General features: G+C 45.3%; 1 protein-coding gene across 1 annotated transcript in view; it reads left to right on the plus strand.

The window, feature by feature from the left end:
* Window positions 1–7,473, plus strand: part of LOC142579654 (uncharacterized) — a 72,533-nt gene extending 65,060 nt beyond the window's left edge. The window contains exon 5 of the mRNA XM_075690065.1: window positions 4,070–7,473. The gene's annotated coding sequence lies outside the window, so the exon portion shown is untranslated. The remainder of the gene's footprint in view (window positions 1–4,069) is intronic.
* The last annotated feature ends 5,524 nt before the right edge of the window (window positions 7,474–12,997 follow it).

The following is a 12,997-nucleotide window of genomic DNA, read 5'->3' on the forward strand; positions in this document are numbered from 1 at the left end:
AGAAGGGTGCTTTGATCAGTGCGCTTCTTGTTACTATTACTGCTTCGTATATTAGTTGGTGTATAGTGAACAAAACAGGCTAAAGCAAGCGAGAATCTGCGTTCATAATTTTCATAAGAATTACCCCCGTCCGGAAGAAGCCGACTATCGCCTACTCACGGTCGACTGCGCCCGCACATGTAACTTTGGCCATGCTGCTTACCGGTGTCGTAGCTGTCCGGTTTCGCTAATTTCTTTTAGTTTTGAACGCACCACTAGGCCTCGTGGAACTTAAGCCTAGACCACACGTACGCATGCAAGCGCCAGCTCGCTCCTGTATAGCCGATCCTGGCTGTGGACAAACGCATCGGCAGATACCGCCTCCTATTGAGCTACTGATAGCGCTTCAATATGCGCAATTAGTATGTAGCTACTATCTATCGGTCAAGCTGGTGCAGGACAAAGCCGGTCCGCACCACGTAGCACGTCCAGACGGGAGCACACGAGCGCGAGCGCGCGCGCTCGTGCCCGGTCGTGCACGTAGCAAACGTTGCGATATGCTGGAGTTAGCCACTAGCACAATAGTTCTAGTACTAGGTCTTCCTGTAAAATTGCTTTCGTAATAATATTTTCCTGGAAGGCACAATACTCATGTCAAGGCGCTTTTGAGGCTTGAAAGAAATGTGGTTGAGGGAACAATTAAAGGAAATGAAAGGAAAGCGGGCGTTTTTGCAAATAAAGGAATTATGCGTCTTCAAGCGCAGAATTCCTTAATTACGGGAAGCCTTTTAGGACCTTTATTTTCCCCGTTGTTTCGCGTGTATGCATGGTCAACGTTCTTGCCTAGTAAAGTGGGTCGGTCTTAGAGTTGATGCAATAGTAAACTTAGCTGATCCAACGCCTCCCAGATACGGGCGGGAAGAAACGGAGTGGAGAGGACAAACTCCGTTTCTTCCCGCCCGTATTTCCGCTCATCGACACTACACGATGCACCAACTTGCTCAACTGTCTACGCGTCCTAGATAACAGGCCTGTGTACTCTACTTCATGACGTCGTGTTGCTTCGACCGAAAGTGCCATTGCCAAGCCCGGCGTGACGAAAGCGGTGACGTCAAAATCACCGCGGCTTAATCGGGACCGTCTTCATCAGATTCTATGGCAATTGGACAACGTAGCATGCCGTCACGCATCGAAGTTCACCGTCCTTGTGCTATCTAAAAGGCGTTGGCTGATTCCGGACATGACAGGATGAAGAGTGGGCCGATCCCGGAGATGTGCAATCCGTGGTTACGGGTGTCACGTGGGTCGCGCGTGGTGGATTTCTCGGCGTCTTGCCGTATTTATCGGGCAGGCACGCAATCGCTATGTTACCAAACGCGTTCCCGAACATGCACAGTGCTTGTAGCGTTTATGTAACCGCCTCACGAAAGGTTCGCTTCGTATAGATTAGTAAACGTGCGTTGGATTTGCATAATATTCTTTTCTTTCATTACTAAAAACAACAACAGCAGAGTCAAAGGTACGGAGCTAGGGCTTACGCTTCAAAGGGAAGGATGAACGTTTCTTGTCTGAATAATTATTTTCTTTTTCATCGCAACTTCTTTGGCTATGAATAAAAATGGTGATATAGTGCGGAAGATAAAACGACAGAACAACAAGAAAGTAAAGCGCTCTGTTGCTCATGCAGCATAGGTAACGAGGAAGATGGATAAGGACTGAGTAAGAAGTTACATCGGAGAGACCCGTTCCTTATTTGTCCTACATGTAATCCTTACTAACTACTTAGGAACGCCGCCAAAGGTCCCATTTAGAACTGTCAACCTTTATTTGAGAAAAAAAGAAAAAAAAACAAAGCTGCGTAAAACGTAGCGTTTCGCGTTGCGACAGGCCAAACCGGAACCGGTGCTACGCTTCTCACAGTCCACCGCTTAACCCAGGCGAGCTATGCGTGGCTGAGTCTAATCTCTTCCGCATTAATCGTTCGTTTTTCTCTCCCGCGCGTTCTCCATTTTCGCCCTTCGACCTAGTTCCGCATGCCACCGATTGGCGGCTCGCTCTCATACGTCCGGGTGCACACGCCAAGAACTCGCGCTGCATTCTTCTTCAAACTTTTATTCCATTTCCTACCTCACTCTCTCGTTCTCTCTATATTTCTTGGATCGGGTGCATCGCTGTTGTTATTTTTTTTTTTATGTGTGTGTCAACCTCAGAAGTCAACCGTAGTGGCCCCCAACACGATAGCTACGTTCCGGAAGAACAGCAGGACCTGCGTGCGGTGCGTGGTCGAGCGGTCTCCCAGACTCCTAAACTTTATGCGATAGCGTGGTTTCTTTCTTTTTTTTTTTTTTGTGAGTGTATGGGCCGCTGGGACGATAGCTGGCTGCACTTCGCCTTCGGATCCCGAGAAGAGCAGGTTTTACCCGGATGTCAACTCCGTCTTTTCACGAGTGCTGGCCTGTTTTCTGTCTGTTTGTTAGTCTTCGCCGGAGGTAAACGAAATCAGGATGTAAGTACTAATGCTTATCAGATAACGGATGTGTACTCGCATTTCACGTGGTGGACGCGTTGACTCAGGACCAACCGCCTGCGCTGCGTCGATTTCTTTTTTTCTTCGTATATTACTTTTCTTCTTCACCTTCTTCTTCTTCATCTTCTTCTTCTTCCTTCTAAATCTGCGTGTAACCTTTTTCCAGTCAGGAGTAATAATACTGGCAAGCAAACACTTCAGTATGCGGGCTATGTTACCGGTGCCAACGCTGGGCGGATGCTTTTTTTAATTTTTATTACTAGCTCCGAAGGCATGAAGATTTCCGAAAGAAGAACAGTGTATGCCACTTTGGTACCCTAAGCGGAAAATAAGCTATAGGAATAGTAGACACATAGTGGCTGGTGACATGACCAGGCGATTAGTTCACATACAAGCTGATATCACTTCTTGATAGAACTATCGCGAGCCTTTTGCGAATTCCCCTTTTTTATTTCTTGGAATCATGGCCTTAATCAGTGCATTTGATTTCGTCAGGGAGTATTCACGTACGATACAGAGATGCATCGCAAAAATTAATAGCGGAAATCGCTCTTTTAGACGTCTTTCCGGGCGTTCAGGAGTTTCATTCAAGGCTCGGCTACAACAGATTTTGTCCCTTTTTTCTTTTTCTAAGTAACCAAATTTGTACGTTTCTCACAGCAGCTTCGCAAAAAAAAAAGAACTGAAGATGCGCGCTGACGTTTTTATATGCGCTATGTTTCTTTCTCGAGATAAACAATTCAAGTAATACCTAAAATAACCACTATCTGTAGATCTAATCTCTCTCTACTCTATATATATCTAATCTAGCGTACGGGAATTTTTGCTGATGCTTTAATATTTGTGGGGGACATGCACTTATTCTAGAGGTGCATGGTATCTACATGTTCTGACTTCTGCTTTCATGCTACTAAATTGCTTCGTTTCGGACATCAACGCGAAGGAGATACTTATCCGGGCTTATTCTTTTAACCCTGCTTCAATGTAAAATCTCCATTAATTGTTTTCCCCCTGATGACATTGTTTAGGGCAATCAATAAGCTTTCATCATAATTTAGCATATATTATTAAGCCATGTCTGCAATTTATTAAAGCGAAGCTTTCCCTGCTAGCACACCACTGTTTCGCGTCCATCGGTCTGCCTGTAACTCTGAATTTTTGCAGTATATCTTTGTCGGTACTCCGTGTGTTTCAAATAACTAGAACCAAGCCATTAAAAACAAAGTGCTCTACGCAAATCAGACCAGCGGCATATTGTTCGTAGTCGTCTTGAGTTACTCGCTCTATTATTGAAGTGCGACTAGTTAGCTAATGATTCACGCTTAATTTTACTCAATTTAAATGCCTTTTTCGGACATAGGCTGCATTAGCAAATTTCTAGGGTGTGCCCGATATCACCCGATAAATTCGTTCGTACATCGTCAACTTTTGCGTGGTTCTTTTTTCGGGGCTTTGAAGGAAGCACTCTTATGAAAAAAAAAAAAAGAACTACGTCATTGTATGCGTGTGCGTGCATGCGTGCGTGAGTCTTTTACACTGCTGTTTTTTTTCCTTTCTTTACAGTTCTTCCAATTCAACACATCGTGCAACATTCATGGCTACGAGTGAATTCGACAAACTGCATTCAATCTCCAGTGTGACTGGTTGTTTAGCTGGACACGCATACAAGCGTGCGCTGCCAGTGAGTAGCCCGCGGCGAAACCTTCATTCCAAGCTACGTCAAAATGAACTGCTTCCAAGACGCTTGTAACGTGGCGATGCCGTCAAACTGAGTGATCGTGACTGCTCCCAGTGTTTCGGAAGCCTCCTGACGACCCACTTTTCTCTCCGCGCATCTCTTCGAAACCTGTGGTGTTCCACATTGACGCATTACGTGAGCGTCCAAGTGAGAAGTCATCTGGTGATCGACGATTCCATTGGAACTTTTGAGAGCGTGCTGTGTTCGACGCGTCCCGCTCCCAGCGAGTACGAGCCGGCTGTTCTCCAGTGGTCTTGAAGAGAACACCCAACCGCTTGTGCGACTGTGATGTGCGGCGAATACAAAAGAGGAAGGCGAAAAAATAGTTAACAGCGACGAAATATTGTGTTGTGTACGCCAGAGTTGTACGCTTTTTCTTGATGCAAAATCGTCTTCCCCTCGGTGGAGCGCCTCACCGTGCGATATGGGTATTCGAACAGTCGTCACTGTATGACTCACGTTGTCCTTACGTATAAGACTCATCCGAACTATAACTCTTGATATAGCGGAGGACGCAGCCCTTCGCCGTTTGCGGGATGCTTGCCTTGAGAGGCGATAAACGCAAGACTGTCGGTTGCCACTTAATGAATGCACGCGGCCTGAGTGCTGTAAATAGTTGCTTTAATGTCCTAGTATTTCAATTATATTCGGCGAGCCACTGCGTTTATGTCATTCCCTACAGTGTCGACAGAACGATGTTGCCTATTCTTGTAAAGCTTGGACCACGATCACTTCGTATAGGACCAGGCGGGAAAGCAGGAACGCACGAAGATTCGAACCCTCTAACTTTATTATCTAGTATATCATTATTAACGCTATTCACCAATAGAAAACAAACATGTTTGAAAATGTACCCAATGACATACGTAGGTCATACATACTTGAACGTCCGACAGCGTCAGCATGTCTTGTCGCGGAAATGCTTCCAAAATGCTGTGAAGGGAAGTGAGGTACCTCTAGAAGGAGCGACATTTGGGTGAGTTGGTACTAGTTGAACATCTTGAAGGGGCTGGAACATCCTGTGTGTTCCTGCCTTCTGTCTTCGTCGTCTTGCGCCGCCCCTTCAAGAGGTACCTCTAATTTAGCGTTTACTAAGTCGTCCTAATAGGTCGATCATAATGCAGCTAAGAATGAAATCCTTTTAAAAACACACATTGCGTTATGAATACTACTTCATCACTGCCAGTCTTCAGACAAAAACACTGAGCAATTGTTTTATGCGACGTATGTATACATCTAATGTACCAGAGCTCTCAAACAGCGTCAACCTGTCTTGCAACGGAAAATGAATGTTCAAATGTATTGAAGAAAGCGACGATATGTAGAATTAATTAGGAGCTTCGTAACCTCTGATATTGCCTGTAACACAGCTTAGAATTGGCATCATGATCAGACGCATACATTACGTCATGCATACTATTATGTCACTGCCAGGCTCTGTTTTATTGTCGGGTCACGTTTCCAGGCACTGTTTAAGACCTCTAGATAACATCCGCAGGACTACACATCTGCTTCTCTGAGCTATAATCACCTGCTGTGTACACTACTGAAGGCTGTATGAAGAAGGGGTGACAAGGATGTTGCCTGAATAATCTACTTCTGTGGCGATGTCATCGTTTCTTCTTTTTTTTCTTGGATTTGTGATGCGATGCACCTGGGTTTCCACGTGCTCATCGAAAGTGGCGAAGGTGCTTCTTTTTCTTTCTTCAAGCAGAGCAAACATCCTCGCCAGCTGCTCTATGAAACTGGCACGCTGAAGGCGTGAGCCATGCAAGCACATTATGCACGGGACCCTGCGTCCGAGCTTATTACTTTATGTTACACGTTCGTTCATTGAAGTAAATATAAATTACCTATACTGTTGCGAAATCTTTATGCATGTTTATTATACTTTATGTATGTGCGTAGTGTCAGCATACACGCAAGCGCTATGTCCCTGGAACGAGTGTTTTTACCTACTACGCACAAACACCATTCGCGTACGTTGTGCAGGAACCTCTTTCTGCTTTTTTTTTATGGTCGCGCGTATTTTTCCTATGCCTTACAAGTTGTAGGTGTAACAAACGATCTCAAATCCCAATCAATGAACTGTATTTTGTCCTTTAGTCACGAACTCTTAGGCATTGCATTTTTTGTCGGTTACGTTCTGCCAGATGATAAAGATTCTACCGCTTTTCACGTAATCTAACCCTGTGGTGAGATGGTCTGACCGGAACAAGGGGAAGGAGCTGGCCGTGTTATCTGAAAACAAACGACGCTTCATTGGCCTTATATTTGTGAAAAGTGGATTTGTGAAATTGTGAGCTGTCACGTGAATGGCTAAGTGTTTCCCACAGTATAACTAACGCTATCTAGCTTATGTGAGCTCAGATCGCATCGGTAGAGTTAGAAATGGCTGCTGATGATATGGACTGTACCAATGAAATAACATTGATATATATTAGCAGCATTGAAGAACTCTGAAGTCAGCTATACGTTACAGCCTATACAGGGTGTTCTGGCTAATGTTACCACAGCTTAAAAAAAAACAAAAAAAAACGAATTGGATCCACGCACGCGGGTGCAACCGATACATTGTTGCCCACCGTCACCTTCAGATACTTAAGGCCTTCCTTGTATTCTATGAGATTCGTTAACTATCTCTGATTATTTAACCGATCTAATGATTTAAATTGTTCGCGTACGTCACGATTGTTCGGGCTATGTTACATTTTATATTGTCTTTCTTTTGACGCATCGAATAGGAAGAGCCCGAGAAACTGACGTGAACCTTCGGTAATTATTAAATCATATTGTGTAGAAAAGCATCCTCATCTGTGCAAACTATCGGAAAAAGACGCTGCACCGGATTGCACACTGTAGGTTGTGTCGACATCATTCAAAACCTTAAGCTGACTTGAACTGTTACACGCTGTATATAGGAGGAGTTGCCTTCTATATCACCTCTTCGCGACATTGTGGTTCAGTGCTAAATCAAGTACGCCCTTTCAGGTCTGTCGTGCCTATTCTTTGCAGGCTACTTAAACATTGAGTCGGGGCGTACGATACTTTCACGCACCTGCAGAGTCCACGATGAGAACTCGACTATGCCGCTGAATCATGGGAACAATGGGAGGACAGATTGCAAACTCTAAGTCAGCTGTACACGACGTGAGTGCCGAGTACAAAGCTTTTGCGCCGTATATTATGTATTTTTCTGTCATAGTAAAGTTCTTTACCGTGCTGTGTATTTGTGCTTACTCACGTGATGTGCAGTGTGTGTCCATTTTTATGCGGGGTGTTTCACGTAACTTGTGCCAAGGATTTAAAAAAAAAAAGTGCTTAGCCGCAGCTGGATGAAACCAAAGGCATAGGGTTTGCCGCCATGTGGCGCTCCTTAGAGTATTCTTTCTTTATGTTTAGCTTAATTAGTTAATTATCTGCTATGAATTATGCAAAATTTTGAATATTCACTTAAGGGCCAAGCGCGTTTCGTTGTGTTGTAGAAGGGGTTCAGAAACGGATCCAGTTATTTGCGGTAACGTACACGCTGCGTGCCGATTGTTTTCTTCGTTTAAAGAAAAGTTGCGAAATATGGAATAAAACCACGTGACTGCGCTCGTGCGCTATCGTACTGCAGCGCTCTCAACCATGGGTCGAGCCTATCGCTTATCAGGGACGACGGTGCTTCCTTTCCTGTGCCACCGCCAAAGATGCTGACGCACTGTGACGCCGATGCCTAGAGCCCCGGCCGCTCAGTTCGCCACGGTGCGCGCGCGCGGTTCTTTCGCAAGAACCGCGATTGAGGGCGCTGTAGTACGATAGCGCACGAGCGCTATCGATTTTGTATCGTATTCGTATCGCTATCGTACCGGTTTCGTGCAGCTGTGGCTAACCACTTTCTTTAAATCCTTAGAACAAGTCACGTGAAACGCCCTGTATATCGCCAATTTCACAGCTGTGTGCCGCATCGGTGGTCAACGCGCTTGAATCTCTAGAGAAGAAACAGTGTGGATTTCAACGTTGTTTGCAACACTTCGTGAAAATTCGTGAAAGGTAAGGGTATCACCTCATCGATTCTTTCCAAAAAATGTTTTTGGCTACGCCTTGTTAGGATCGGAGTTACCGACATTTAAATGGTACCACTGCCACGCTTTAGGTGACTACCCTTTGTTGCCGTTCCTGCCGACGTTGAAACTGTGCCGCCACGTTGCGCTTATCACCTAGCGGAGCTTCGCTTCGGCATCGTTTCACATAAATCCTGATATGCGAGTTGGATCTGCATATTAATTTTCTTTCTTTTTTCGCCGATTTATTTGCTGCTCATAACATATCCCAAAAGAGCGTGCGATGTTTATTTACTATGGCAGTTGGTGGAAACTATCCAAATTTCGGTTCATTCTGTGTAGGAAAAAAATGAAGTAAGAAAAAACGATGCCGTGACTGGGGGGACCCTGGGGTGTAATCATGTTCCAACATCTTTCAGCTAATTAAAGGAGCGCGTCTTGAAACTAACAAAGTAGTCACTACAAAATTATCTGCTTTTAAAGCCTTCACAAAATAAACGAAATATTATTTGTAAGGCTGATCGTGAGCCGGACGTGGCTTTTTTGGTAGCAGTTGATTTCGACTATAGCACCGTCTGTAAGGTGAACCTGAGTTGGCTAGTGGGATGACGACCAGTAGCCTATATTGTTTTCTTTTTCCGACGAGACCCCACACAATTTATTCGACTGGTCACACAAGGTGATGTATGCCCCTGTTTGTGTCATCTCGGGAAATTTTAATCGGAACAGCCACCATGTGTCGCGTCGGGGAGGAGGCGTGAAACGACAGACTAATAATGTCAGAAATTCTTGGTGTCTCGATTCTCGCTTACATCCGTTCACAGTAATTGTCAGTGATCGCAACTGAGACACGTCGCCGCCCTCAAGCACTTCTGCAACACTCTCATGAGAAAAAAAAATGCGGTCAGTAAGTTTCTTGTTACCTGTGCTCGCGTCCGTATATGCTGGAACCGCTTATACGTTCCCCATGCACCAACTGGCCCCAGCAAACCACACTACTAAAGTTCATGAAGGTTCCCGCAGCCCCGAGGCGTGTATTACGGCGAAAATGCGCTGCCGGTGAAAGGCACCGTTTTGGAGTAGAGACTAATGGCAATTTTGCGTCACTTTTCTTCAATATTTCGTAATTGTTGCATGCCGCAATATCCTAACAGGCTATGTCGACATGAGAATGGCACGAAATAGTTAACAAGGTAACAACGGGGAAATCTAGAGTTTCAGTAAAAAAATGGCGAAATGCCCCAAATGGGCCTTTCAACCTGCATTATAGATATTTAAGAAATATACTAGGGGCCTGCACAGAAGAGTGCAAAGTAAATCACAATACCGTTAAGGTATAGAGACGAAATTTCTGCTCTTGAACTAAGATTTATTTTTATTATTTTGGCGGTTAGTTTTTCTTTTTCAAAGTAGTATTCAAATGTTGCCCAGGCAGACAAAATCTGTTTTTATTTTTTTTCCTCTCAAAATATCTTCGGGAGCGCATTTATGTAGACCTAGTAAATTCCCACATTTTCTTCAGAAAAAAAAAAATTGGAGGGAGTCGACTTCTCGGATTGTGCGTTTGGCGTGGAATGACCCATTTGCGAGGTGTCCCAGCCAACGTTAGCCAAGCTGTTAAAAAAAAATTGATTGATCTCTTTTTTAGAAGAATTTATCATAACACGGAAGTGGCACATTTATTCAAGAATGCAGTGGCAGCTTTGTCGCACACTTACAAATACAGCATCTAAATGCCCAAAGTCGTTTATTAAGTACACTTTCACTCAAAGAACGAAACGACCGCAATAGCAAGTATGCGAGTCCTTCACTGAATGCGCAGCGTAAAACAAAAAAAAGAAAAGAACACAAAAAAATAACATCAGCCATTCCCCTCTGTGAAGCCGGATGACCACCGAAGCCTTTTAGCTCACGACACAGAGATGACACAGAATGTTGAACAAAGGTACGAACGCACTTGTTGTCCTGGTCGCTTGTCGTCGGCACGAAAGGTACGCACACACATTTATTGCCATTGGTGTGGACAACGGGACCGCCGCCCCGAGGTGCCGGAGGACACTAGACACACGTGACGTTTCGACGGGAACGCCGCCACGAGAGCGCGGAAGGAAACTAGATAGAATAGCTTTATTTCCATCTACTTGATGGAGGAGGCTGCAAGTAAAAGCTGCTCCAGTAGAGGCAGCTTGACGAGGCCCGCAGCCCCCCCTACAGAATATTCGGCAACAGCATACATGCAAACACGTATGCATCATACATATATATATCTATATATACACTCTCATGAACCCACATACTCGCATATGCACATGCACACCCATATCCATACAGACCCACTGGTGACTAAATCAAAAATACTTAGGGTAGCTTGTGTGGGTCTCGTGGTGAGTAGAAATGAAACAAGAAGACGGCGCTGAACATTATATACACACACACACATATATACTTCTTGGAACGCCAACAAAGGGAGCGCAGCGCGAACGTAGACGTGGTCGACGCGGGTCGACATTTTGGGCTAAGATCCGGTCGTGGTGTTTGTTCTTGCTGCTGTGCCTGCTACCACTTTGGGTCCCAGGTGGACGAGGGTAGTTCGAGGGCGCGTTATAAATCCCGGAGCCCACTACTCGGAGTCCACAGAGGTATGTGCCATAGCGCTTGCGCCCTTTCTGCACTATCTTCGGGTTGGGCTCACGGTTGTTGCACACGCACACTAAATATGCACGGAAGCTGAGCCATAAATAGCACCGTTGTAAAAAGCATATCCGAGAGGCTTCTAGGCGGCATAGATATATTCTGCCCGATGATGAATGCGTATGCGACGAGAACGCGTCGTCAGATGCCTGGCGGCATTGTGCGTACGTGCACACGCAAATGTGCAAAGGTGAGCTGCCGCAGGGCGACCGAGTGGTTGTTGGATCACCTCCGACAAAGGGCCAAGACGCTGAAAGAGTTAAAGCGCAAGAATCTTCCAGGCACACTTGTGTTTGCTACTCTTATGGGTGCCTAGGCTGCCGACTTTGTGTTCTACGAGATTATTCAGTGATAAAACAAACGAAGACCGTAAATATTCTGATCGCAGAAATATACACCATCAAAAGCACGATTCCTCAAATAAATAAAGCCACGCTTTCTAACCTTTCGATGCCTGCTTTCGTAACGAATGCGTAGGCACAAAACGGTAAAATAACGCCGTCTGGTGGATTTGCGTGGGATGAGGATTGCGTGACGTACGTAATCTGGCTGAGTATCCGCTGAAGCTCGACCACGAACACGCTCCTATCCTGAGACCAACAGTACTCGATTATAAGTCACCTTCTGCTACCAGAATGATTTCCGGGCTCCAATTACTCGGATAATTAGAGAAGTTTAACTAAACGAGTCATATATTATATAGGGCATGACTTACGACGGTAACACGTTGATTAGGTACTAACACGACCGATTGTGTCGTTTTTGTTGTGCTATGTGCTGCGTGACGCTTTGTTTTGTTTTCCCCGCGCTTTACTCGTGTCGCCCAAAATACGGTGCCGCGTGATTGCACGCCCGCTCGCTGCGAGGCCAGTGGTTCCAAACATGATTTGGAGGAACTAACTCTGCTCATTGCCTGACCCCAACATGCGTCCGCGAAATGGCAAGCTGTCGATAATGGCTTCCGCTGTACGGTGCGCGACGATCGCAGCCTCCGCATTGGCCAGACGATCGCCGCTCGTCTGTCACTTCCTACGGCTGTGGCTGACGAAAAATAGAACCTCTCGGATCCCCTGTTCTTCTCAATCACTGCGTAGCGAGGCCCTCAAATTTGGCAGTTGCGATATGCCACGAAGTAATCATACGAGGACTTAATGGCCCAGCTATACCTGCTCCTAAGCTCACGTATTACAGCAAACTGCAGTTGAAAGAACGTTCCACGTCTGCCGCGTTCGCCGTAGGCCGCAGAAACGCAAATGTGGCCAAAATAAACGCCACCGTAGTAGTTAATTCTCTTAAAAGTAAACTTAACCATTGAACTCCCCCTTTGTTTCATCTGGCTTCATAGCCTGTCACTAGTTTCAGGTCAGGTCTTTTATATTTTCTTATAAATGATCTTGCATCTCCTGGTGTGGTAGGTACTGGGAGCGAGTAATCACATAGTAAGATTTGGTGTGAAAAGATCCAAGTGTTTTCAAAGACGTGTGCCTTGCAGTATTGCTGGGTCGGCCCCCCTTCGCTGACCCCTTCACGAAGCGTGCTTGCTCATCGCCGCAGAGATTCAATCATACCCATTTTGTTTCCCGCCCTGACCGGGAGGTGGCGCTACAGACTAATGAATAAGGTGGGTTTGATGTGACAAGCTCAAGCACCATGATCAATGTTTGGACGAAGTAAAACCCTGCATTTTTTAGACAGACGGCAGATTGCGTCACGAGACGCCTGAACAAGAATGTTGATTTTCGTCAAGGAGGGGCTTTATATGATGTTTCATCTTTGACGTCGGCCCAACGCCTCATAAAAACTAATAGCTTTCTCGGCAATATGCTGTTCGTAGTAACGAAGTTCAGGGGTGGCGTGATTAAGATAAATAAGCTTTTTCTTTCTTTCTTTTTTTTTCTGATCTAACGAAAACGTAGTGTTTCATTTACCGTTACTTCATCGCACATGTGTTTTCAGAACTTGTCTTCAGTATTCATCGTTACATGATGCGGAAGTTACTCTTCACTTATAAATAGA

This window comes from Dermacentor variabilis, chromosome 4 (genome assembly GCF_050947875.1).
Source record: "Dermacentor variabilis isolate Ectoservices chromosome 4, ASM5094787v1, whole genome shotgun sequence".
NCBI classification, from domain to species: domain Eukaryota; kingdom Metazoa; phylum Arthropoda; class Arachnida; order Ixodida; family Ixodidae; genus Dermacentor; species Dermacentor variabilis.